Source organism: Gorilla gorilla, chromosome 8 (assembly GCF_029281585.2).
Source record: "Gorilla gorilla gorilla isolate KB3781 chromosome 8, NHGRI_mGorGor1-v2.1_pri, whole genome shotgun sequence".
Taxonomy (NCBI): domain Eukaryota; kingdom Metazoa; phylum Chordata; class Mammalia; order Primates; family Hominidae; genus Gorilla; species Gorilla gorilla.
The window spans coordinates 59,164,942-59,191,247 of NC_073232.2; the positions used below are offsets into that span (position 1 = coordinate 59,164,942).

The 26,306-nt window shown below is 35.7% G+C and overlaps 1 long non-coding RNA gene across 3 annotated transcripts in view; it reads right to left on the minus strand.

The window, feature by feature from the left end:
- The window catches only part of LOC129525161 (uncharacterized), a 314,405-nt gene that overhangs the window by 172,852 nt on the left and 115,247 nt on the right, over positions 1-26,306 (minus strand). For 2 of the 3 annotated variants that reach the window (XR_010135209.1, XR_008669272.2), the window contains one exon: positions 13,698-13,817. This is a non-coding gene — a long non-coding RNA (uncharacterized lncRNA). Of the gene's footprint in view, positions 1-13,697; positions 13,818-24,961; positions 26,072-26,306 lie in introns of those variants that run through there. The other variant, XR_010135210.1, reaches the window with a different exon arrangement.

The following is a 26,306-nucleotide window of genomic DNA, read 5'->3' on the forward strand; positions in this document are numbered from 1 at the left end:
GGAAGGAGTATTCTGTAAATTGTTATCAGGCCACACTCTTCTACCACATCTTGCTCATATTCTTAGTGAGGGTCCGTTTCCTTAGAACTCTGGGAGTGAAGAATAAAAGAGTAAGTCTCCACTTTTTTCTCTCATGTAGTGAAAGGAAGCCAGGATCTCCAAAGAAAGAAGACCATAGATTAATAAAGAACTCAAGGTTGATCTTAGATATAATATAGGAAAGCCATGCCTGTACCAAGACTTTACTAAGCCTTGATATAGAATTTGAGAACATTTTTAAAATTATGATAATCATCATAATTATTAGCATTTAATGAGTTCTTCTCTGACCAGGCATAGAATTGATCTAATTTAATACTCAGAGTAGCTTCATAAAAGTATTATTTTAGTCACTTTACATTGTTAAATCTTGATATTCAAGGTAGTCAAACTATTCATGAGATTAAGTGCAGTAACTTAAACATACATGTATTAGTCTGTTTTCCCACTGTTGATAAAGACATACCTAACACTGGGTGATTTACAAAAGAAAGAAGTTTTAATGGACTTATAATTCCACTTGGCTGGGGAGGCCTCATAATCATGGCAGAAGGGAATGAGAAACAAGTCACGTCTTACATGGATGGCAGCAGGCAAAAAGAGAGCTTGTGGAGGGGAACGCCTCTGTATAAACTCATCAGATCTCGTGAGACTTATTCACCATCATGAGAACAGCACAAGAAAGACCCGCCCTCGTGATACAATTACCTCCCACTGGGTTCCTCCCACCACACATGAAAATTGTGGGAGTTACAATTCAAGGTGAGATTAGAGTGAGGAAACAGCCAAACCATATCATTCTGCCCCGGCCCCTCCCAAATCTCATGTCCTCACATATCAAAACCAATCATGCCTTCCCAACAGTCCTTCAAAGTCTTAACTCATTTCAGCCTTAACTCAAAAGTCCACAGTCCAATGTCTCATCTAAGACAAGGCAAGTCCCTTCCACCTGTATTAGGGTTCTCTAGAAGGACAGAACTAAAAGGATAGATGTATATCTATCCTGTTAATAAAGGGGCGTTCATTAAGGAGTATTAACTCACATGATCTCAAGGTCCCACAATAAGCCATCTGCAAGCTGAGGAGCAAGGAAGCCAGGCTGAGTCCCAAAGCTGAAGAACTTGGAGTCCGATGTTCAAGGGCAGAAGCATCCAGCATGGGTGAAAGATGTAAGCTGGGAGGGGAAGCCAGTCTGATCTCTTCACTTTCTTCTGCCTGCTTTTATTCTGGTCACACTGGCAGCTGACTAGATTATGCCCACCCAAATTAAGGGTGGGTCTGCCTCTCCCAGCCCACTGACTCAAATGTTAATCTCCTTTGGCAACACCCTCACAGACACACCCAGGATCAATACTTTTCATCGTTCAATCCAATCAAGGTGAACACTCAGTATTAACAATCACACTGCCTATGAGCCTGCAAAATCTAAAGAAAGCTAGTTATTTCCTAGATACATTAAGGGTACAGGTATTGGCTAAATACAGTCATTCCAAATGGAAGAATCTGACCAAAACAAAGGGGTTACAGGCCCCATGCAAGTCCAAAATCCAATGAGGCAGTCAAATCTTAATGTTCCAAAATGATCTCTTTTGACTGTCTGTCTGGCATTGGGGTCACACTGATGCAAAAGGTAGGTTCCATGGTCTTGAGCAGCTCTGCCTCTGTGGCTTTGCAGGGTATAGCCTCCCTCTTGGCTGCTTTCATGCATTGGTATTAAGTGTCCGTGGCTTTTCCAGGGGCATGGTGCAAGCTGTTGGCGTATCTACCATTCTGGGGTCTAGAGGATGGTGGCCCTCTTCTCACAGCTCCACTAGACAGTGCCCCAGTGGTGGCTCAGTGTGGGCATTCCCACCCCACATTTCCCTTTAGCACTGCCCTAGCAGAGGTTCTCCATGAGTGCCTTTCCCCTGCAGTAAACTTTTGCCTGGACATCCAGTGTTTCCATACATCCTCTGAAACCTATGTGGAAGTTTCCAAACCCCAATTCTTGACTTCTGTGTACCAGCAGGCTCAACACCATGTGGAAGCTGCCAAGACTTGGGGCTTGCACCCTTTGAATCCCTGGCCTGAGCTGTACCTTGGCCCCTTTTAGTCACTGCTGGAGCAGCTGGGACGCAGGACACCAAGCCTCTAGACTGCCCACAGCAGAGGAATCCTGGGCTGGGCCCACAAAACCATGTTTTCCTCCTAAGTCTCTGGGCCTGTGATAGGAGGGGCTGACACAAAGGTCTCTGACATGCCCTGGTGACATTTTCCCCATTATCTTGGTGATTAACATTCAACGCCTTGTTACCTATGCAAATATCTGCAGCTGGTTTGAATTTCTCCTCAGAAAATGAGATTTTCTTTCCTATCCCATTGTCAGGCTGCAAATTTTTCGAACTTCTATGCTCTGTTTCCCTTTTAAAACTGAACGCCTTTAACAGCACCCAAGTCACTTCCTGAATGCTTTGCTGCTTAGAAATTTCTTCTGCCAGATACCCTAAATCATCTCTGTCAAGTTCAAAGTTCTGCATATCTCTAGGGCAGGGGCGAAATGCTGCCAGTCTCTTTGCTATTATATCCGAGTCACCTTTGCTCCAGTTCACAAGTTCCTCATTTCTATCCGAAGTAATCTCAGCCTGGACTTTACTTTCCATATCATTATTCAGCATTTTGGGCAAAGCCATTCAACAAGTCTCTAGGAAGTTCCAAACTTTCCCACATCTTTCTGTCTTCTTCTGAGCCCTCCAAACTGTTTCAAACTCTGCCTGTTACCCAGTTCCAAAGTTGCCGCCACATTTTTGAGTATCTTTTTAGCAGCACTCCACTCTACTGGTACTAATTTACTGTTCTCACTGCTGATAAAGATATCCCCAAGACTGGGCAATTTACAAAAGAAAGAGGTTTAATAAAGTTACAGTTCCATGTGGCTGGGAAGGCCTCATAATCAAGGTTGAAGGCAAGGAGGAACAAGTCACATCTTACATGGATTGCAGCAGGCAAAAAAGAACCTGTTCAGGGGAACTCCTCTGTATAAAACCATCAGATCTTGTGAGACTTATTGACTATCATGAGAACAGCATGAGAAATACCTGCTCCCATGATTCAATTACCCCCGACTGGGTCCCTCCCATGACACATGGAAAATGTGGGAGTTAAAATTCAAGATCAGATTTGGGTGGGGACACAGCCAAACCATATCAGTATGTGTTTTTGAATCAGAAAAAAATGAGACCTTTTCATGACTATGCTTACAAGTACTTGAATGTTTTACTCTCTTGTTTTTCTTATATTTTTTAAAAAAGAGCTATTAACACTTACATGCTACAGCTGTGTGGTGGACCAATTTAAGGTGGTCCTTATGATCTCCACCACCTGGTTTTCCTGTCCTTTTATTACCCCTTCCTTTTCAGCATGGAAGGAACCCGTGATATATTACTAACTAAAAGAGTATGGAAAAAGTAATGGTACATGACTTTTGTGACTACATGACATTTTATAATTCTCCATCCTTATAGCAGACTTGTTGTCTTTATTGGCTTGATGAAGAAAACCATCATATTAAGGGAGGCAACCACAACAAAGAACTGTGACTTAACTCCAGGATCTAAGGGCCTCAGTCTTACAACTGTGAGGATCACAAACAACCGTGTGAGTTTAAAAAATAATCAGCTGTCTCATATGAAACTGTGGTCCCTGCTGGCACTTTGATTGCAGACTTGTGAAAACCTGAAGCAGAAGACCCAGTTAAGCTGTGCTCTGACTCAAAACCCACAGAAACTGTGAGATAATAGATTTATTTTTAAGCTGTTAATTTTGTGGTAATTATTATGCAGCAATATAAAACTAACATATATTTTGATGCCTGGAAATGGGTGCTTTTTAAACAAACACTTAAGTAATTTTGAGAAGAATGATAGAGAAAGCCCATATTACCTTGAACAAGTGGCTGGTGAAAATTTGGACCTAGAGGATACTGCTGTTGAGCGCTCTGAAGTTATGGATGAACATATTTTGAAAACTAGAGAAAAGGACGTCCTTGTTAAATAGTAGCAGAAAACTTAACAAAATTGTCCCCTGAAGTTATGTGAAAAGCAGAACTTGTAAGTGTTGAACTTGTTATACAGCTAAAGAAATTCCTAAGCAAAACGTTGCAAGTGCCATCCTGATTGCTTCTTGCTGCTTATAATAAAATGTGAAAGAAGAGAAGTTAATTAAGGGAAGAACCATTAAATCAAAAGGATCTAAGGACTGATGGTTTTGAAAATTCTTGGCCTGTCCTTATGGCAAAGGCTGTTAAAATTAAGAAATTTCTTCCACAAATGTGGCATAGAAAAATGGGTGTACCTATACAACCTTTTTCTCAAAACTGAGAAAGATCAAAAGGTCACAATATTCAGTCACAGAGGGCCCTTTCAAGAGATTAAGTGTGTGCTTCACAAATCCTCTCAATCAAACTGTAAGGCCTCTAGGAATCTTGAGGCCCCTCAGCCATCTCAAAATAACCCAAACATAGAGAAAGGATTATCATGAAAAATAAATGTGGATGTGGCCTTTGTATACTGATGTGAACACCATCAAAATCCAGTGAAGACCACCCCTTCACCCAAGATTTTGAGAAAAGTGTTTCAGCAAAAACACTGCCAGATGGTACTAAAAATGACAGAGTACAAAATGATGGGAGTCTGTTGGATCTGCAAACGCTACTGGTGCTGAAGCAGGTGGACATACCACTCAGCAGCAAACACATGCAAACCATGTTTTACAGTTGTTTTACTATGGACTAAGAGTGAGATGGAAACACCTATTTACAGCATTTATTTTGCAAAGGTTTAAATAATAAGATATTTTTCCACTGACAACATTCACTGGAAGAACTAGTTGTAGAGGTTGTGTCATCTACCTGTTCTCAAAGACATTCAAAATTTTTCTTATACCATGAAGTGTTCTCAGTATTTTCTGAGAGGGTTGATTTCAGGGTCTCCTAAAAGAGGTAGGAGCAGAAATTACAACCAAGCAGACTTTTGTGACTAATAGTTATTATAAAAAGGCTTTTTGAGAAAGCTGAATTTGTAAATGTTTGCTAACAGCCTGCTTTTCAGCAGAAATCTCCCCAGGGCCAGAGATCAGTATGCAGTTTACAAATGTAGTTGATAAGTCAAACCCAGAAAGCTTTCTGGTAAAAACAGATGTCATGGTCGTTCTCTGGGTTAGGGTTGGTGCCCTGCAATAGAGAGAAGTGTTTTTGAGGTAGTAGTATAGTTTTTAGATTGCTATTGGTTTGAATGAGTCACTAAATTATTTGATTATTGTTTAGCGAGTTCTGTCAAATCATCCTTACGTAAAAATCTTCAATGGCTTCTTACTACATTGAGAAAATATATTTAAAATTTCATGAGATTTTGCCACAGTATGGTAACTGCCTACACCATTATTATTTTTTCCCTCTTGTCACTTGTGATGGTCCAACTTCACTATTCTGTTTTGTTTTGTTTATTATTTTAGTTGTTCCAAATGGTCAGACTCATTTCCGGGTTTTCAGGCAATACAATAATTTCTAGCTGAAATGCATATTTATTCTCTTGCCTGAAATAAATACATGCACACATACACTCATGATATTCTTAAAAGTAATTCCTACTGATTTATTGTGGAAACTTTGTTTACTTTCAACGTAAATTTGGTCTTCCTCTTGAAATCTCTAATAAGTAGTGCTTTTCCTTCATTGCACTCATATTTTATCATTATTTACTTGTGAGATTTAAAAAAATCTGTTATTTCTATTGCACTATAATTTCCATGAGCATAAGGATATTGCCTGCTTTATTTATCATGATTAACCTGTGTAGGTCACTACACATAGAATATATAAAATATTCAATCAATATTCAGGATAAATTAATAAATCAATACGTAAGTGAACCTTTCTTAATAGAAATTTTTGTACACATATATTTAATATAATTTCTCCATTAGCATTCTTCCTCCTATTTTTGTTATATGACCTAATATTTTTGTAATTTAATAGAAATTTTAAATTCCTGTTTATGTGATTGTATTTTGAAATTCCCATTTAGCCTAATGAAAACAGTAGTTGGCTGCTAGTCACGTGTTTCAGATTTAAACCTTCATCTGTCATCTTCCTGGAACAAATGAACTATAAATAGTTTCTGATTATTTGCATAGTCCAGGGGAGAGCATGGCAGCACTTCTTAATACATTGCATGTAAAAAGATGCATTGTTTAGGAGAAAGGGAAATTGGTATCATTTAAAATTTTATCTGCATATTCTTTTTCCTGACAAAGTGTATCCAATACTATTAGCTTCTACTTTCCTGATTTTCATTTTTGTTTTTTGAAACTATGGAAATGTAAAAATATCTACCAGCATAATATGAGAGATGCCAGGAAAGATGGGTCCTGGCTCCCCTCATGGTACTCATTAATTTACTTAAATCAAAAAATTTTCCTTGTTTCATAAGTTTCAATTTTTCATCTGCTAAATAAGTGTAATGCATGTTGACCTAAAGCACAACTACACCAGACCATGCTTTCAGAATCCCTCACTTCTAGTATCTGTCATACTGGCCTGAGAGAGAGACAGCATATCAAAATGGAGCTCCTGCTTAACCATAGATCTAGCACAAGTCTTACCTACATTAAGTATAAATAAAACAAAATTTGAATTGAAACTACAAAATCGACATTTTCTTTGTTAGAATAAATTTAAATAAAAAGTCACTGTAGCTGTCTTCTCTCTCAAGATTTTCATCTTTTTCTCAGCCTATCAGTTAGCTGATCTATTTAATATTGGTAAAAAATGGAAATGTTATTTTTCAAAATTGAACAAAGAACTGTATATTTAATTACCCGGCTTTCAATTCACTTTTTATTTCTCAAATTATACATTCTAATACATAAATAATACATTAAAAGCAGCAAGTGAATATTCAATCATTTTATAGCCTACTTTTCTCAGAAGTCTGTGAAATACAGATCTCTAAGCAAGAGGAAAGACTCCAGAGTCTTCACACTTCTAGGTGAACTGATTTGTAGGTAAAAGTTCTAAGACTTGTCATTGTCTGATGCCCACTGGCTGATTGAAATGCCATGAGTTTATTTTATCCATCCTCCTGTGGGGAGTAGATGCAGACTTTGGCAAGAAAGAAGAGTAATTTTAAAGAGGTCATGAACATCAAAATCTTTCACTTTGGGAGCAGGGTAATGAGAAAGTGCTAGAACTGAGGCTGCCAGGGCTCCTGTTTTGTCTGTGTGAAAAGCTGTACAGCTTTTGGTTTTGCATCTCCTTTGAAATAAGACATCTCTTAAAAAAAAAAAAAACTTTTATTTTAGGTTTGATGGTCCATGTGAAGGTTTTTTACAAAAGTGAACTCATGTCATGGGGTTTGTTGTACAAACTATTTCATCACCCAGGTGATGAAATACCCAATATTGGGTATTGTTCAGTACCCAATAATTTTGTTTTCTGCTCTTCTCCCTCCTCCTACCCTCCATTTTCAAGTAGACGCCAGTGTCTGTTGTTCCCTTCTTTGTGATCATGAGTTCTCATTGTTTAGCTCCGATTTTTAAGTGAGAATATGTGGTATTTGGTTTTCTATTCCTCCATTACTTTGCTAAGGATAACAGCCTATTAATGTTACTAGCTCTCAATAAACTAGGTATTGAAGGAACATACCTCAGAATAACAAGAGCCATTTATGACAAACCCACAGCCAACCTCATACTGAATGGGCAAAACCTGGAAGGAGTCCCCTTGAAAACCGGCACAAAACAAGAGGACCTCTCTCACCACTCCTGTTCAGCATAATCTAGGAAGTCCTAGCCAGAGCAATCAGGCAAGAGAAAGAAATAAAGGGCATCCAAATAGGAATAGAGGAAGTCAAGCTATCCCTATTTGCAGATGACATGATTCTATATCTAGAAAACCCCATAGTCTCGGCCCAAAAGCTCCTTCAGCTGATAAGCAACTTCAGCAAAGTTTCAGGATACACAATCAATGTACAAAAATCACTAGCATTCCTATACACCACCAACAGCCAAACCAAGAGTCTAATCAGGAAAGCAACCACATTCACAATTGCCACAAAAAGAATAAAATACCTAGGAGTACAGCTAACCAGGGAGGAGAAAGATTTCTACAATGAAAATTACAAAACATCATTCAAAGAAATCAGAGAGGACACAAACAAATGGAAAAACATCCCATGCTTATGGATAGGATGAATCAATTTCATTAAAATGGCTATACTGCCCAAAGCAATCTACAGTCAACGCTGTTCCTATCAAACTACCAATGAAATTCTTCGCAGAACTAGAAAAAACTATTTTAAAATTTGTATAGAACCATAAAAGACCCCGCATAGCCAAGGAAATCCTAGGCATTTCTAATAGACCGTATCTTAGGCACCTGTCGGCAATGCTTCTCAATGATTTGGTCATTAACCATCTGCCTTTGCTATTTAGACTTGGCTTTCCTATATCTGGCTAACCCCAGAATCTCCAGGATGTTTTTACTTAAATACTGGTTGCCAGTAATCACTGCTAAAATGAGTCTGTGCTAGGAGCTCTAGAATCTGTATTTTTAAACATTTCTCCAGAAGCTGACATAGATAAAATCTCAACATACTGGGTAGAGACTTGAAACACCTGGCTAATCCAGTGCCTCAGAGATGTATATTGCTTTCTTTTCTTGAAGTTGTAAAATTAATATATAAAATTGTAGCAATCTTAGAAAATACAATTTAAAAATCCCAATTACTCATAAAATCAAAGCATAACTATAATTAATAATTTTATTTTAATTTATCTAATCAATGCTCTGTTTCATAAAGAATATATTACACATGTATATAGTATTGTGATATAGGTTCATATTATTGTATACCATTGTCTTATTTAAGATTTAATGAACATTTTCTCATAGCATTAAAAAGTCTTTAAAAATAGAATGCAATAACATTTTTTGATATGTGATTTATGTCATGGCCACTATTTATCGTCTACTATAATTATTTTCTCATAAAAGTACCATAATTAATGCTTTTAGTTATGAATGTTAGTCTTTTCTTATTTTCATAGGTAGAAAGTCAAATAACTATTTTCATAGGTAGAAAGTCAAATAAAATTAAAGAGCTCTGTGGACCACTGCCAAAGTCCACACTGAGTTTGTCATTGCCCTGAGAATATAAAAGGTAAGAAAGAAATGGACAAGGTTGTGTATGAAGGTATTCATGAATAGCTAATAGAATCTTAGATTTCTCATTTATAGAGAACAACTACAAAAATATGCATCCTCAGCAAGGATGTATTTCATAAGTTAAAAAAAAAGAGTTATGGCTGGGTAATGTGAAATTGCGCATGTAACCTCAGTCTTCCTTTCTGCTTTCCCTTAACTGCTCTTTGTGACACCTACAGGCATTTTCAAAAATTTATTGAAAGCTATCTCAAAGATGTTTAATCTTTGACAAATGATAGTTTGAAGTGCATTTGATTATGAATTTTTTTTCTGAGACTAATAATTTCAATAATTCCAGTAGTGAGTTTTATAAATCCAGGTGCATAACTGAAGATAATTGATTTGTATCTTTTATGTAGAAATGAAAACAATTTCAAGTACCTTGTGAAAAATCCTGAGTCAGTACTCATGAGATAAGCTGTCAAGATCAGCTAATCAGCTAATCTCAGCTCTACTGAGAATGTGAAATTTCTTTGCATGGCTTTCTTTTTTCTATTTAAGATTTACTTATATTTGCATTAATCCCTCAATGGCTTATTTTCTGATGATCTTTCTACTTTCAGTGCTTCTCCCAAATAGGATTCTTAATTAAATTGGTGACTGTCTATATACTGTTTCGAGAATGCTAGAAAATGGTTAAGAAACACTAGAATTATAAACTGAAATCTAAATATTGCTAAATCTTTTCTGATTATGAAAAACCTACAGTTGGAATAGTATTTACATAAAATAACTGGTATTAAAAATATTATTTGTCACATCTCAGAGTGGACTAAAAATTTAAAAAGTGACCCTGGAAGAATTTATTTTAGTGATTAGTTTTTAATAATAATTTCTAAGGCAGTGAAGTTGTTTTAACTGGACAATAGCAACAGAGGGTGAGAAGGAAGTAAAAATAAAATGGAAATAACATTTAATCAACATGTGCCTGTTGTGAAAGATAGGCTAGCAGAATGAAGATGGTTCCACTTAATTTCCTGGGAATGGCCTCAGGCTCCAGCAGACTTTGTATATACCCAGGCTGGAATAAGCAGACGAAGGTGTCCTGGATGGGCATCCATCTGCAGCCTTGCTAATTATAAAAGAGAGCTGGTCTTAACTGATGAAATGCTGCAAACACTAACTTTTGACAGTGAGAGAGGATTTTGAAATTAGCAGGGCTACTTTAGTCTTCAACTAAATATTATCAGGTAGCACAGGTGACAGTTAAATCATTCTCAGCAAGGCAGCTTGCTGCTCCAAATGTGTGGTTTTCTCATAGTTTTGTCCTTTGAAATAACTCTCCGCAAAGAATGGCCTCTACATGTTTGTAAAGAGAGTAGCTCTAGACTATAACTAGTTCCTTAGCCTGCTAACTGTACTTACATTACATGAACAAATAGATACATTTTGCAATCAGGTTTTAAAAATTATACACTCATAGGTTTAAAAGGAACTTTCTCGTTTCTCAAGAAAACTAGGAGAATCCGTGTAGTTTGCCTAAGGACAAACAACTAATATGAATCAGAGCTGGTGTTGGAACCCTGGTCTCCTTACCCCAAGTTTATGTAATTTTATCAAACCATACTGCCACCTGCTTCAAGTATTTGATGAGAACAGAATGTCAGTTGCTCCAGCAATTCACAAAATCTTAAAACAACCTTAATGGCTTTCAATGAATGTTGACTTGCATGAATTCAAGATACTATTACCCTGTGATAGAACCCTTATATCACAATACCAAATGCTGATAAAAAATAATGGTAAGTGGACTTTGTTTTAACAGCAGTCCACATCCCATAAATATCATTCTACTAAGACATTTTAAGTTTCATTCTGAATATATATGGCAAATTATTTGCATCTTTTATAGTCTTTCTTCTAAAATATTTCCAATCTAAAATACCTCAAACTTGCCTTCCCTATGTTTGTATATTTTATCACCAACACTTTTCATGCCTCCTAATGATTTATGTGATTTTGATTCCTGCAACTCTGTGTTCACACTGAAGAAAAAGGCAAGGATTTTACACTACATTTCCAAAATATTTATTCCTTTAGAACTTTGTTCTTGTCCCCCTGCCCCTACATTCATTTATTTATCAGTTGCTCTTATTTCACAGACATGTGTTATTGCCTGTTTTTCAAAATAATGAAGAAATGAGCAGTTGTGTAACATAAGGCACATCTGCTTCAGAACAAGGTTTTAACATTTCTCTCACTATTACAATTAATATAATAAATCAATTAACTTGAAATCTCTTAATGTGTTCTATATATTTTTAAATTTATTTGCAAATGCTGTATCATATGGTATTTACACATTATATGGTATTAAGTTAGAGATCCTCTTATAGTGAGACCCAAAGTCTCACTGTCTGTCTCTTAGTAAGACAAACTGGGGAAATACATTAAGTATATAGGGCTCATGAAGTTACCATTTAACTTATCAAACCAGTAATACGACGGTACATTCAGAAGTTTTATGGGAAGAAATTGCCTAAATCCATCACTTAGCAACAACAGTTTCTCACTGAATAACTTGTTACGTTGAGAAAAATAAGGATTGTTATTATGTTTTCTAGTACAATGCTTTTCATGTCAAGCAATAATAGTAAACATTCAAATAGTTGTATCCAAATAATATATATTAGTATAATCAATCATATTAAACTACTTTTTTCAGTCATACTAAAGCCCTCCCAGTTTCCCAATTATTTTTTGACTGCTCTGCAGGGCCACTATCATGACAAATTGTGTCCACATATGTATGAGATTGTTTCTGAACTCTCTAGTCTGTGTCACTGGACTATGTTTCTATCCTTGCACAATTATCATAGCACTTTTTAAAACCACACATTTATAATGAAACTTTGTGTTGTGTTTCCCAATTTTCCACAGTCTCTCTTGTATTCAAGCCCTATCAGCTGCTTGAATATCTCCCACAGATCACCCCTCCAATGCCGTCTAGTCAAGCTGGCTCTTATTCATACTTTATGCCTCAGCAACAATTTAGCTCTTCTAGCAAGTTGTACTAATTCCTTATTAACTATCTGGAATGACTTTACCAAAAGAGATGTCGGGCTACTATTATGATGAATTATTTGAACTTAGAGAAATCTAAATAAATAGGGAAAATATGTCACATTTATGGATTTTAAAGTTTATATCATCAAAAAGATTTGCTTCCCCAAACATGATTTATAAGCTAAATGCAGTTCCAAGAAAAATCTCATTTTTTTTCAGAGAAACTGAAATGCTAATTCTTAAATTTATATAAAAATACAGAAATAATAATCAAGATAGTTTTGAAGAGAAAAAAGTTATAGCACTTAAACTACCCAAACACAAAGCTTCATTATAAACATATGATTTTAAAAAGTCCTATGACAATTGTGCAAGGATAGAAACAAAGACCAGTGGCAGAGATTAGAGAGTCCAGAAACAATCTTATACCTATGTGGACACAATTTGTCATGATAGTGGCCCTGCAGAGCAGTCAAAAAAGAATAATATTGTCAAGATGAAACAAAATATCAACATCAGCCCTTTTCTCATAATGATAAACAAAAATCAAGTAAACATGTTTTTTAGCTGTAAAAAAAGAACTGTACGGCTTTCATGACTTTAGGATAGGCGTAACTTTCCTAAACAGGATATAAAAAATAGTAACTATAAATAAAATCATTGATAAAATAAACTATACTAAAATTAGAAACTTCTTTTCATCAAAAGACACAATTTGGAGAGTATAAAGGCAATTTACAGAATTAGAAAATATATAAAATACTGAATATAATTGGCAAAGGACTTGTATCATGAACAATAAAAAAAAAGACTTCTACAAATCAAGAAGGAAAAGACAATAACTCTAACAGACAATGAGCAAGAGACCAGAAGAGGATATCCAAATTATCAATAAATGTATGAAGAGGCTCTCAATGTTATTAAAATAAGAGAAGCACAAATTAAAGTCACCATGCTATATCTGCACACATTCATCAGAAAGGGTAAAATCAGAGAGATTGACAACACTAAGTTTTTGGCAATGACGTGTGGCAAGTAGACCTTTCACATGCAGCTGATAGAAGCATAAAAAGGTACAACCACTTAAGAAAAAATATGTGTAGCTTTCTAGTACAGCTAAAAATACAGTACAGCTAGATACGTATATACATATTTAATGTACATAAATACGTATGTATATACATATTTACGTATGTATCCACAGAAATGCCATGGAAAAATTGTTGCCATAAGTTATTCACAGTTGTTTCATTATTACCTTTTAATGCCTTAAGGATCTGTAGTGATGTCCCCTCTTCGATTTCTGATACCTTCTCTCCTTTTTCTCTCTCTCTTTTCTGTTTCTCTCTCTCACTCTCAATATTTCAGGGCAACTGCTTTACTATAAGCTTCTCCAAAATTCCTTGTGTCTTACCTCGTTTCTCTCTGGCTTAGCTCTTTATTATACCGACCCAGGTAGCTTCTGCCTTGTTCAGTGTCCCTTTTTCTCTGCTTCCCAGATTCTTCATAATCATGAAAGTTTCCGGGTTTTACCCTGCAAGTAGGAAACCTCATCCTTAGAAATCAGGGAATTACAAAAATTCACAATTGAAGATTTCTTTATCCTGTTTTATATTTAGACTAACATGGCAAATTTTCCTAATAAAATTAATGTATGGAAAGAGTAACAACTGAAAACAGCCATCAAACAACCTTTAAACTTTTCGACAAATTTGGGAAGTAGAATCTACAGAAAGGAAAAAAAAAAAGGTCATGGAAATTTTAATGGGGAACATGACTTTTTTTGGTGGCAGATGAGCAGAATGCAGGACTTTACAGAGTAAAGAAAAGGAAAGAACCCGGTATTAGATAAATGAAGAAAAGGACCCAATAGGGAAAAAGTAAACATTTTCTTTTCCAGTTTTTCCTGTGCAAAGCTTTTTCTTACCTCCAAATGCTTAAAAAGAGTCTTGTGAAGAGAGAGAATAGCAATAATTTTTCATGGTTTAGCTGGCTTTGTTTGCTTTGTTTGTAGCCTAATTACTCAGAAGGGAGAATGAAATTTTGTTTAAGTGACAGGTATATCATGTTAAACTATTAAGTCATCAAAATAAAGGGTTAGAACATAGAGATGATCATAGAAAGTTTGCATTTAAAGTGTTTATTTTTTATTTTCTATAAACTGTCTTAGTAACACAATTTTTAAAAAAGTACTTTGGTTTTTCTCTTTCATTGCAGTTCTTATTTTCTTATAATAGCTTAGCAATACTCAGGATTTCTAAATCACGAAGCTTCTTTTGATAGCACAGCATAGTAATTCCCCTTCATTAATACTGAGTCTTAATTATTTGCAACATTCACATATGGCACTTTCAACATGTTTCTGTTCATTCATGACTCATTCTATCAGGTCAAGTATGAGTCTAAAAACCACTAGAATTAAGCCATAGTAGAAATTCAATAACAATAACTTCCCCCAGAAATGGAAATAGGCACATAGAGGTTATGTTACAAGCCTAGAAGAAGTTGTGCATTGGTGGAGAGAAGAGAATTAAAATATGCACTCAAAGTAATGATTATGGTGTGATAACATGACACCTAATCTCCCACAGAGGGGAAAAAACATTAAATGCCTTCATATTACTATAGTGCTCATGATTAACAGCTTTCGATATGAATGTTCTCCGATAGCAAGTTAAGCAATTTAAAGCTAGAGTAATTTTGGAGGAAGATCTCAATGGCAAACTCTGGCAAAGTCCCAAGAGTGCTTTATATTATTTTGTATGGTACAATAATTCAGAAAAAAACTTAATAATCTCAGGGTTGGATTTGAATAACTTTAATTTGTTTTAATTTACAAAGCAAAAATGAATGTGTACATAAACATTCTGGGTAAATAAGCTCTTCTAAAACTGTTAATATTATTAACATTATATATTGCATCTGTTAGCATAATAAAACTTTGGATTCATTTTTATGATCCAATATATGAGATCATTCATTTAGTTATTACCAAAGAATTTATTGTATAGCAACTATGGCAAAGTTTTTGTTTGAGGAAGTGAATGTAAAGATTCATAAAATACATTTTATGCTCTCAGGAGTCATAGTCTATTATATTGGTTTGCAATTTTGTAGTCATTAGTGCTGTTTACTATTATTCTAGACAAATAGTAGGATAGAACTTCTGAGATTCCTTGGAGTTAGGCATGGACTTGCGACTTGCTCTCACGAATAAAATGTAAGATGGAGTGTCTTGTGTTACTTGTATGTAAGGACTGTTCCTTTACTCATATATATATGCACTTTAAGTTCTGGGTTACATGTGCAGAACGTGCAGTTTTGTTACATAGGTATACATGTGCCCTGGTGGTTTGCTGCACCCATTAACCCGTCACCCACATTAGGTATTTCTCCTAATGTTATTCCTCCCCTGACACCCCACCTCCTGACAGGCCTTAGTGTGTAATGTTCCCCTCCCTGTGTCCATGTGTTCCCACTGTCCAACTCCCACTTATGAGTGAGAATATGTGGTGTTTGGTTTTATGATCTTGTGATAGTTTGCTGAGAATGAGGGTTTCCAGCTTCATCCATGTCCCTGCAAAGGAGATGAACTCATCCTTTTTTATGGCTGCATAGTATTCCATGGTGTGTATGTGCCACATTTTCTTAATCTAGTCTATCATTGATGGGAATCTGGGTTGATTCCAAGTCTTTGCTATTATGAATAGTGCCACAATAAACATACATGTGCATGTGTGTTTATAGTAGAATGGTTTATAATCCTTTGGGTATATGTCCAGTAATGGGATTGCTGGGTCAAATGGTATTTCCAATTATAGATCCTTGAGGAACCACCACACTGTCTATCACAATGGTTAAACTAATTTACACTCCCACCAACAGTGTAAAAGCGTTTCTATTTTTCCACAACAGCATCTGTTTTTTCCTAACTTTATAATGATCGCCATTCTAACTGGTGTGAGATGGTATCTCATTGTGGTTTTGGATTTGCATTTCTCTAATGACAAGTGATGGTGAACATTTTTTCACATGTCAGTTGGCTACATAAATGTCTGCTTTTGAGAAGTGTCTGTTCATATCCTTTGCCCATTTTTTGATGGGGTTGTTTGATTATTGCTTGTAAATTTCTTTAAGTTCTTTGTAGATTCTGGATATTAGCCCTTTGTCAGATGGATAGATTGCAAAATTTTTCTCCCATTCTGTAGGTTGCCTGTTCTCTCTGATAATAGTTTCTTGTGCTATGCAGAGGCTCTTTAGCTTAATTAGATCCCATTTGTCAATTTTGACTTTCGTTGCCATTGCTTTTGGTGTTTTAGACATGAAGTCTTTGACCATGCCTATGTCCTGAATGGTATTGCCCAGGTTTTCTTCTAGGATTTTTATGGTCCTAGGACTTACGTTTAAGTCTTTGATCCATCTTGAGTTGATTTTTGTAAAAGGTGTTAAGGAAGGGGTCCAGTTGGCTGAATAGGAACAGCACCGGTCTGCAGCTCCTTTACTAAACATGGCAACAATTAAAGTTCCAAATAGGAATGCTTTATCAGCCTGGATCCTTGATTAGAACAATACAAAGCATGGCCTTCTGACACCCTAATCTAATCCTTGATTAGAACAATATCAAGCAGAGCCCTCTGCCATCCCAAGATAGTCATGAAATCCAAGCAAGAGATAAATTAACATTCGCTACTTTCAGGTTTAAATTTTATTGCTGCAGTTGCTATTATAACATAGTTCAGTATATTATTATTTTTTTCTTTTTTAACTAAGTTGTTATACTATAAGTAGCCTCTGTCGTCATGGTGGTTCCATCTATGAAATAATCTGTGTTCCAGGTTCTATGGACATGGATCAGGGCCATGTCCATACACACACAAGGTGGGGAAAGAGAAGGCATAGGCTTCCTGCTAGGGAGGGAGTGGAGCTATGTGGGTAGTTGACAATCTGGGAACAGTATGCAACTAGGAGAGATTGAATATGGAACAAGGCACAAAACAAACAGATGTCAAAGGGAGCCTGAGTCACCACAGAAAACCGAGGACTGAAGAAGAGATTGAAAATGTATTATAATTACAGGAGAGATTCAGGACTCCAAGAGCTAAGAGGATGAGGAGGGAGAGGATGTAGGATCAGACAGAATGAGGAGAAGTTGTGCACAGAAGTATTAACATCTGTATCAGCTAACATTTATTGAGCATTTATTACATGCCAGATATTTTGCTCAGCATGTGCCATATTAACCTCATTTAACCCTTATAACAACCTTATGAGTTAAGCACTATTATTTCTCACACTAAAAATAAATAAATTAAAAATCAGAAAATTTGAATAATTCATCTAAAATCATAGAACTTTTAAGAGAAGCTAGGTTTCAAATCATTTTAGTGTTTTTCCTGAGTCAGTACCAATAACTGCAAGTGTTATATTTTCTAAATTAAAATGACAAGAAAGAAATCAAAGGACTTTCTATTACTAGGAATTGTAGAAAGACCTCATTTTTTTTTTGTATTTGCTCAGATTTCAGGTTTCAAGACTCATTCTCATTTCATATTTCTCTATCTAATTTAGTTCCCACCAGCTTCTTATACCAATTCTACCTTTACTGGCATTTGTGTAAGACAACGGTATTCAAAGAATCATTGTTCTTGAGGAATTGTTGACTTGTTGTACTTGCTCAGCCTGAACTGCAGAATCTGATTGTAACAATCAGGTAGAGGCCATGACATTTCATGGTCTTTTATAACTCAGAAAGTTATAAAGGAAGGAAAAATAATAATAGTTGCTAAAAAGGCTAAATTTACTCTTGAAAAGAGAAGTATATACATTTTTACCTCTTTATTTATAAATAATAATTATTTTTTAAATTGGCATTTCTGATATTGGTGCCTGTTTTTGTTGCTGCTACACTTGATTTTCCTCAACTACTCTACCACAGTATAGTTTGTTGCCTTGTGTATCTGTAAGTCCATTTCTGCTTCAGGTAGTTATTACAGAGCCTTACATTTTATACATTTTCTTACTTTTAATATTAAGCATTTGATAATTGACTTCTTTGGAAGATATTGTTTTCAAATATACTCTCATTCCTCAGCAGCACAAATAGTTGATAGTAAGCCATTGAATGCCTGTAATATATGGAGTACCCATGCAAAATGTTTGCTGCAGCTACCTAGGTTTCTCTTTTGTTTGGTTTCTTGTTTCTGTCTTTGAATCTATGTTTCAGCAATAGGAAGGGTCATAAGACTTGTTTAGTTTAACATGTAGAAAAGAAAACCTTCTGAGTTGATATAAGAAATTAGTAATTCTCTCTTGAACCCAGGAGGCAGAGGTTGCAGTGAGCCGAGATCACACCACTGCACTCCAATCTGGGCTACAGAGCGAGACTCAGTCAAAGAAAAAAAAAAAGTTAATGATTCTATATTATTTTCAAATTTCACTGGTAATCTGTTTTTCACCTTAAGATTTCACAACCCAAAATTTTGCTATGTAATTATGTCAGGACAAGTATGTGTTTGGAATACAGCAGCACCGCTTTGAACAGGGATGGTAAATGAGATCCATTTACCAAGCCAGTGTTAGTAATTTGGGAGTGACTACCTTGCCCAGCCTCAAAAGAAAATGAGTACAAAAATCCATTACATGTCTGCCACAGTTGTAGGACAGAAAATGACAACTTGGATGCACTGCCATTTCTCATATACATTTGGTATATGGTAATATTAATTTATAAAGAAAATCCCTTTCTCTTAATTTCTGTTTTAAACCTTTTTTAAAATTGTTTAAAAGAACTTTAAAGTTATATATAATATATCCTCATTTTGAAATATACAACTTGATATTTTAATTTAACCACAAAAACAAGGAAAGGAAAAAAGCCCTACACCTATAAGAGAAACAGAAGTAAAGGAAATGTTGGGTGAAGCGTCTACATCAATCTCTGGCCAGACTTACTGCTATTAATAGAGAAGTTCTAAGCCAATTATCATCCTGGTATAGGAAGCTAATTCTCGATCCATTTGTCAGCCGCAGCAGAGTGTGCTGCACAAAATTCTCCGATTCTTCCATTTTCCAAAAAAAGAAAAGAAAAAAAATTTGTTTGATGAACACAAGAAAAATCCTTGCCAACAACAGTAACAAAGGGTGTTATCTGTCTTCTACTACTATTCATTGATTCTTATGATATCAGATGAATCATGTCATTTTGCTCAAGTATAATCTCTTCATTTCCTATTTTTATTCTCGGTGACATTCTGATTAGCACTGATGCTAGCTCTTGCAATGGAATGATATATTTATTACAATAATCAATATGAAATAAGTAGGATAAGCCCATGCAGAGTTGATAGTCTGTGGCAGGCTCTCAGATGGAAATCATTAATACAATTAATATGAAATCAATTTGAGAAACACACTATAATTTGCTGTGTAAGTCTTTTAATTATTTTTTTTTGGAATAAAAACAACTAAATGTTCACTAATTATCTCATTTCATAAATGATGTTCTCATTGAACTCATCAATAAGTTCTCAGATGATAAATATCAAATGATCTTAGTGAGAAACAAACAACTGTTCAGTATTGGAAGCATCCCAAAAAAGTATTTTATGTGATTTAAAACTGACAATATTCTTTCACCAAAGAACAAAGATTAGGCACTTTTCTTTAGGAAATTGTTTGCTTTAAAAGTACTTAATTTTTAGTGCATGTTTCATTTACCTTTGACCATCAATATAATCAAATTTGGGTTCGAATACTAGGCATGTGACCTAGGGTTGTTCCTTAACCTTTCTGAGTCTTAGTTTTTGCATTCATCAATGTGTATCTCATAAGGTTTTTGTGAGAATCAAAATAATGCAAGAATATAAAATAATAGAATATAGCTGGATAATTGACTGCATAGATAAGCTCTGTAAATGAATAGACCTGGCTTTGACCTAGAATTCATCACTTAATAACTGTATAGACTGGATGTGTAGCTTGTATAAAAAACCTTAGTTTTTTCACTGGCAAAGTGAGAATAATAATAGTACCTACCAACAGGGTATGATGTTTCTGAAATAATGCATGCAAAATACTTAGTGTGGTGCCATGTGCACAGTCTTTGAATCAATGCTTGCTATTAACAGTTTTGTTGTAGAAATCAAAATATAATAGACGTTCTTTTTTTAATTTTTAAATTCCTTCTTCATCATTCATCTGCCTTGGGAATGCCCAGCTTCAGCCCAAGATTTATTTCTTTCCATTATTTCTTCATACTGATCTTACAAAGCTCCACTTTCTTGTCATCAATTTTCTTTTCAGTTGTCAGTGACCTCCCCACCTCTCACCCCCATATGTCTAATACATTATTTCTAAGCTCTAGGAGATAAAGTTTTGCGTTGTCCCAGTGGCTTTGGTAGCATCCTGCATATAGTATGTAAAGAATAAGGCTTTGGAGAAACATAATTTACTTTAAGCCTTAACTTTTTTCCACTTGTAAGAGAAAAATACTATTAATACATATGATGTAGGTTTCTGAACTGTTGGAATAAGATAACAAAGCTCTTAACACAGTATTTGGTGCATTGCATGTGTTTGGCAAAAGGTAACTAATTTTACTCTTACTCCTTAACAACTCCAATTTTAGAAAGTGTCTCCTTATATTTCTTCAAGGTTTGCCTACCTCTTTTACCTGCTCTTTGGTTTTACAGTTATCATGTGAAGCAACATTGAGTTTTTTATGTCCCTTTAGATAGAACAGTTCTTCAAAAGGTGATTTCCTAATAAAAATGTTGAAATAGCACAATATATTTGGTTTTAACTATGGAACAAAATACTATTTGTATCAAATAAAATAGAATTTCCTCTCCAATAATTTATGACATTTTATAAAGATAAATATATACCTCCCAGTCAAGATTACTGATCAGTAATAATTTGAAGGAAATCACTAATGAAAAAATATAGGAGAATGGGAGAAGTCTGTCTAGAGTAGGAGTATTATTCTCATGTGTGTTACCTCTGCAGTTCAACACTTTGTCCAGGCAGTGATATTTAGAACCACTATGTCTAGCAAATATAGCAAAAGCAGGGAAGATTTCTTAAAATATAATGCAAGCAGCATGTACCAACTGTCATTTTTTCAATTTCCACAAATTCCTGAAATAAACCTTAAAATATACAGAAAACACCACAGCATTAAATTATTCACAAGGATTTGTTTTCACAGCTCCTTTAGAGAACAGGAGGATGTTTTAACAGTTGGGAATCCCCAGAGATCCACTATGTGTTTTCTTTGCATCTTTATATCAAAAGGCCAGAAGTAGGGTAAACCAAGTAAGGTACCTACAGTGTGAAATTTAAGGGACAATTGCTCTCATCTTGTTTCTTGGAGTTATACTGATATACTGATTATCATTGATGGGCATTTATAAAATCTAACTGGTAGACTTGCGATTTTCTTCTTTGGAGGAAATTTATTATCATACAAATTTGTATGTCCCTCAAGCATCATTTGCACTTATGTTCCTTGAGGCAAAACCAACAGAGCTCCCCTGAAAAATGCTGCCTCCCTTCTCCCCTTCGTGCTACAATTCTGCATATTTTTTACATTCCTATTAGGATCTGGTGACTTTGAAGTTAAACAAAATAATACTAGTGATGATAAATATGTTTTTAATAGTTTATGCTAGCCACTCTTTAAAACACTATGCATATTTTGACATTTAATTTTCTTAACAACGCTATGCATTAAGAATAATTATCACCCCCATTTCAATATGTTGCATGTAGGATAAGTAACTGCCCAAGGTCATGTGTCCACAAGGGGCAGGTTTGTTACGGCATCTGTGCTCTGAATCATGAAGCTATATTGCCTCTTAAAATACACCTTTAAAAAAATCGGTTGTTGTATTACACTAAAGCATTATGGTTTATCTTAGTATTTTTTAGCTGCATGTTTATGCTATATATTGAGTTTTATTGATGTTACCATTGTTTGCTGCTGTTGCTTTTTTCTCTTTTTTCTTTTCCTCCATTCGAGTGATTATTCCACCCTTGCTTGGATCTCATGGCTAGGATATTTTAACTATATTGAAGTGAATCCAAGTTCCGGAGTTTAAACCTTGTTTTTTAGTGGGTATTATGGCTTGAAACCTCAAGAGGTAAGAAGCAAGCACTTCCCAGAAATCACTCATACATAATAGTCCAGACAGGGTAGTTTAAACATAGAGTTTACAAATACTTGTACTATGAAATTTTTAACTATATCTATATCAGTGAAGCATGAAAAATTATATATTTCTGTGGGAACTTTTCTTTGATTTTATTTATGGGAAAAATCCAAAAACAAGAAAGTTCTTAAGATTAATTTTGAATTTTTCCAAATTTTCTTTAAGGCAAGAGAAAGTATTACAAGGAAATTAAACAACTCATAAAATGCCTACCCGTGTAGTTATTCATTCATTTAACCAACTTTTATTTATATAAACAGGTAAAGTTTTAAATTTTGACTCATTAATTAGTAGCTATGTGACCTTGGGCAAGTGGCTTAGTGATTTAAGTTTTTATAAGACAGAAATATAAAATAAAGCTGCAGGTGCAAATGTGCACATGAGCCCCAGTGGCCCCAGCCCCCTCCCCGCTCCAGCACTGTCACTGCTCCTGTCAATGCCCACAAAGAGGCTGGCAGCCCCTGACCCACCAGTGCCCTACCCTAGCCGATGAGTGTACACCCCACCACGCTGCCACTGTTGTTGATGTAAGCAAACAAACATGGATCTCACTGCCACTGCCCAGTGAAGTGTTTTGGCTTTTACAACCCATTGTAGTGCTGTGGCCAACAGTCTTGGAACACCTAGATCCTGCCAGCACAGCAGGTTCCCAACCTTGAGGGGTCAGAGAACCAAGCTTGGGGACCAATACCAGCTCCACAGAGTTAGAAAGGTTCCCAACCATGAGGGGCCAGAGAACAAAGCCAGGGGACCAATACCACCTCCCCAGAGTTAGAACATGCAGCCCTGCAGAAAATATGATTCTATACTTAGAAAACTTCATAGTGTCTGCCCAAAACATCCCTGATCTGATAGAAAACTTCACCAAAGTTTCAGAATACGATATCAATATACAAAAATCAGTACATTCCTGTATAACAACATCAAGCTGAGAGCCAATCAGTAATGTAATCCCATTAACAATAGCCACAAAAAGAATAAAATACCTATCAATATAGCTAACAAGGGAGGTGAAATAGCTCTACAATGAGAATTAAAGAACATTACTCAAAGAGGTCAGAGATGACACAAACAAATAGGAAAACATCGTATGATCATGGATAGAAAGAATCAATATTGTTAAAATGGCCATACTTACTAAAGCAGTTTACAGATTTAATGTGATTCCTATTAAACTAACAGCATTATTCACATAACTAGAAAAGTCCATTTTAAAATTTATATGAAACCAAAAGTGAACTCAAATAGCAAAGGCAACCCTAAGGAAAAAGAACAACACTGGAAGCATCACATTACCTGACTTCAAACTGTACTATAAAGCTATAGTAACCAAAACAGCATGGTAGTGGTACAAAAGCAGATACATAGACCAATGGTACAGAATAGAGAGCCCAGAAATGATGTCACACACCTACAACCATCCTGATCTTTGACAATGTGGACAAAACAAGCAATGGGGAAAGTACTCCCTATTCAATAAATGGTTCTGGGATAACTGGCTAGCCATATGCAGAAAATTGAAATGGAACCCCATCCTTTCACTATATACCAAAATCAATGCAAGAGGTATATAAAACCTAAAACTATAAAATCCCTGGAAGATAACCTAGGAAATACCATTCTGGAAATAGGACATTCTGGGAATGTAAATTAGTTCAGCCATTGTGGAAAGCAGTATGGCAATTTCTCAAGGAATTTAAAACAGAATTACCATTCAACCCAGAAATCCCATAATCAGTTTTCAAAAGAAGACATACACGTGGTCAACAAGCATATGAAAAATTCTCACTATCACTAATCATTAGAAAAATGCAAATCAAAACCATGATGAGATACCACCTCACATCAGTCAGAATGGCTATTAATAAAAACTAAAAAAATAACAGATGCTGGCGAGGTTGCAGAGAAAAGGGAATGCATGCATATACACTGCTTGTGGGAATGTAAATTAATTCAGCCATTGTGGAAAACAGTTTGGCAATTTCTCACAGAACTTAAAACAGGATTACCTTTCGAGCCAACAATCCCATTATGAAGAATATACCCCAAGGAATATAAATCATTCTACTTTAAAGACACATGCATGTGTATGTTTATTGCAGTTGTATTCACAATAGCAAAGATATGGAATCAACTTAAATGCCCATCAATGGTAGACTGGATAAAGAAAATGTGGTACATACACACCATGTAATACTGCACAGCCATAAAAAAGAATGAGATCATGTTCTTTTTTTTATTATACTTTAAATTTTAGGGTACATGTGCACAACGTGCAGGTTAGTTACATATGTATACATGTGCCATGTTGGTGTGCTGCACCCAATAACTCATCATTTAACATTAGGTATATCTCCTAATGCTATCCCTCCCCCCTCCCCCCACCCCACAACAGGACCCAGTGTGTGATGTTCCCCTTCCTGTGTCCATGTGTTCTCATTGTTCAACTCCCACCTATGAGTGAGAACATGCGGTGTTTGGTTTTTTGTCCTTGCGATAGTTTGCTGAGAATGATGGTTTCCAGCTTCATCCATGTCCCTGCAAAGGACATGAACTCATCAGGTTTTATGGCTGCACAGTATTCCATGGTGTATATGTGCCACATTTTCTTAATCCAGTCTATCATTGTTGGACATTTGGGTTGGTTCCAAGTCTTTGCTATTGTGAATAGTGCTGCAATAAACATACGTGTGCGTGTGTCTTTATAGCAGCATGTTTTATAATCCTGTGGGTATATACCCAGTAATGGGATGAGATCATGTTCTCTGCAGCAACATGGATGGAGCTGGAGGCCACTATTCAAAGCAAACTGACACAGGAACAGAAAACTAATCATCACATATCCTCCCTTATAAGTGGCAACTAAACACTGAGTACATATGAACACAAAGAAGAAACAAAAGACACCAGTGACTACTTGAAGGTGGAGGATGGGAGGAGGGTGAGGATTGAAAAACTATGTATCAGGTACTATCCTTATTCCCTGGGTGATGAAATAATCTCTACATCAAACCCTCATGACATGTAGTTTACCCAGGTAACAAACCTGCACATGTACCGCTGAACCCAAAATAAAAGTTAAAAAAATGTAATAGTACGAAATAAAATAAAATAGAAATAGCATATCTCTTAAAACGTAACCTGGGTCACTAAATGAGGAAATGTATAAAAAGTACATAGTACATTACTAAAATTGGTCTTCTCATTTATTGTGGCTTTCTCTCTTAATCTACCCAGAATCCTACTGTCACATGAATAACTTAATAGTGTTAAATCCATCCATCTTTGTGGTAGTTATTTATTGTTGCATAACAAATAGTGTTCAAATTTGTCACCCTAAAAACAACAAACATTTATTGTTCACATAGTTTCTGAGAGTCAGCAATCTGGGAGAAATTTTGCAGGGCGGTTATAGTTCAGGGTCTCTCATGCGGTTGCACTCAAGGTGTTAAGTGGGCTATAGTGTCTGAGACTTGATTGCAGCTAGAAGATGTGCTTTCAATCTTAGCTGCATGGCTGTTGGCAGGAGGCTTCTGTTCTTTATCATGTGTGCCTCTCCACAGGGTTTATGACATGGCTTCCCAAGTGTGAGGGATGAGCGAGGGAGATAAAAAAATGAAAGAGAGAGAGCAAGATTGAAATCATAGTATGTTTTATAATCTAATCTTGGAAGGGGTATATATCACTTCTGCCATATTCAGTTAGTTACAAAGACAAAATTGTAGTACACTATGAGGTTGGGGAGGGTACCATAAAATTGTATGTATACCAGTAAGCTAGAATCATTGTGGGCTATCTTGGAGACTGGTTAC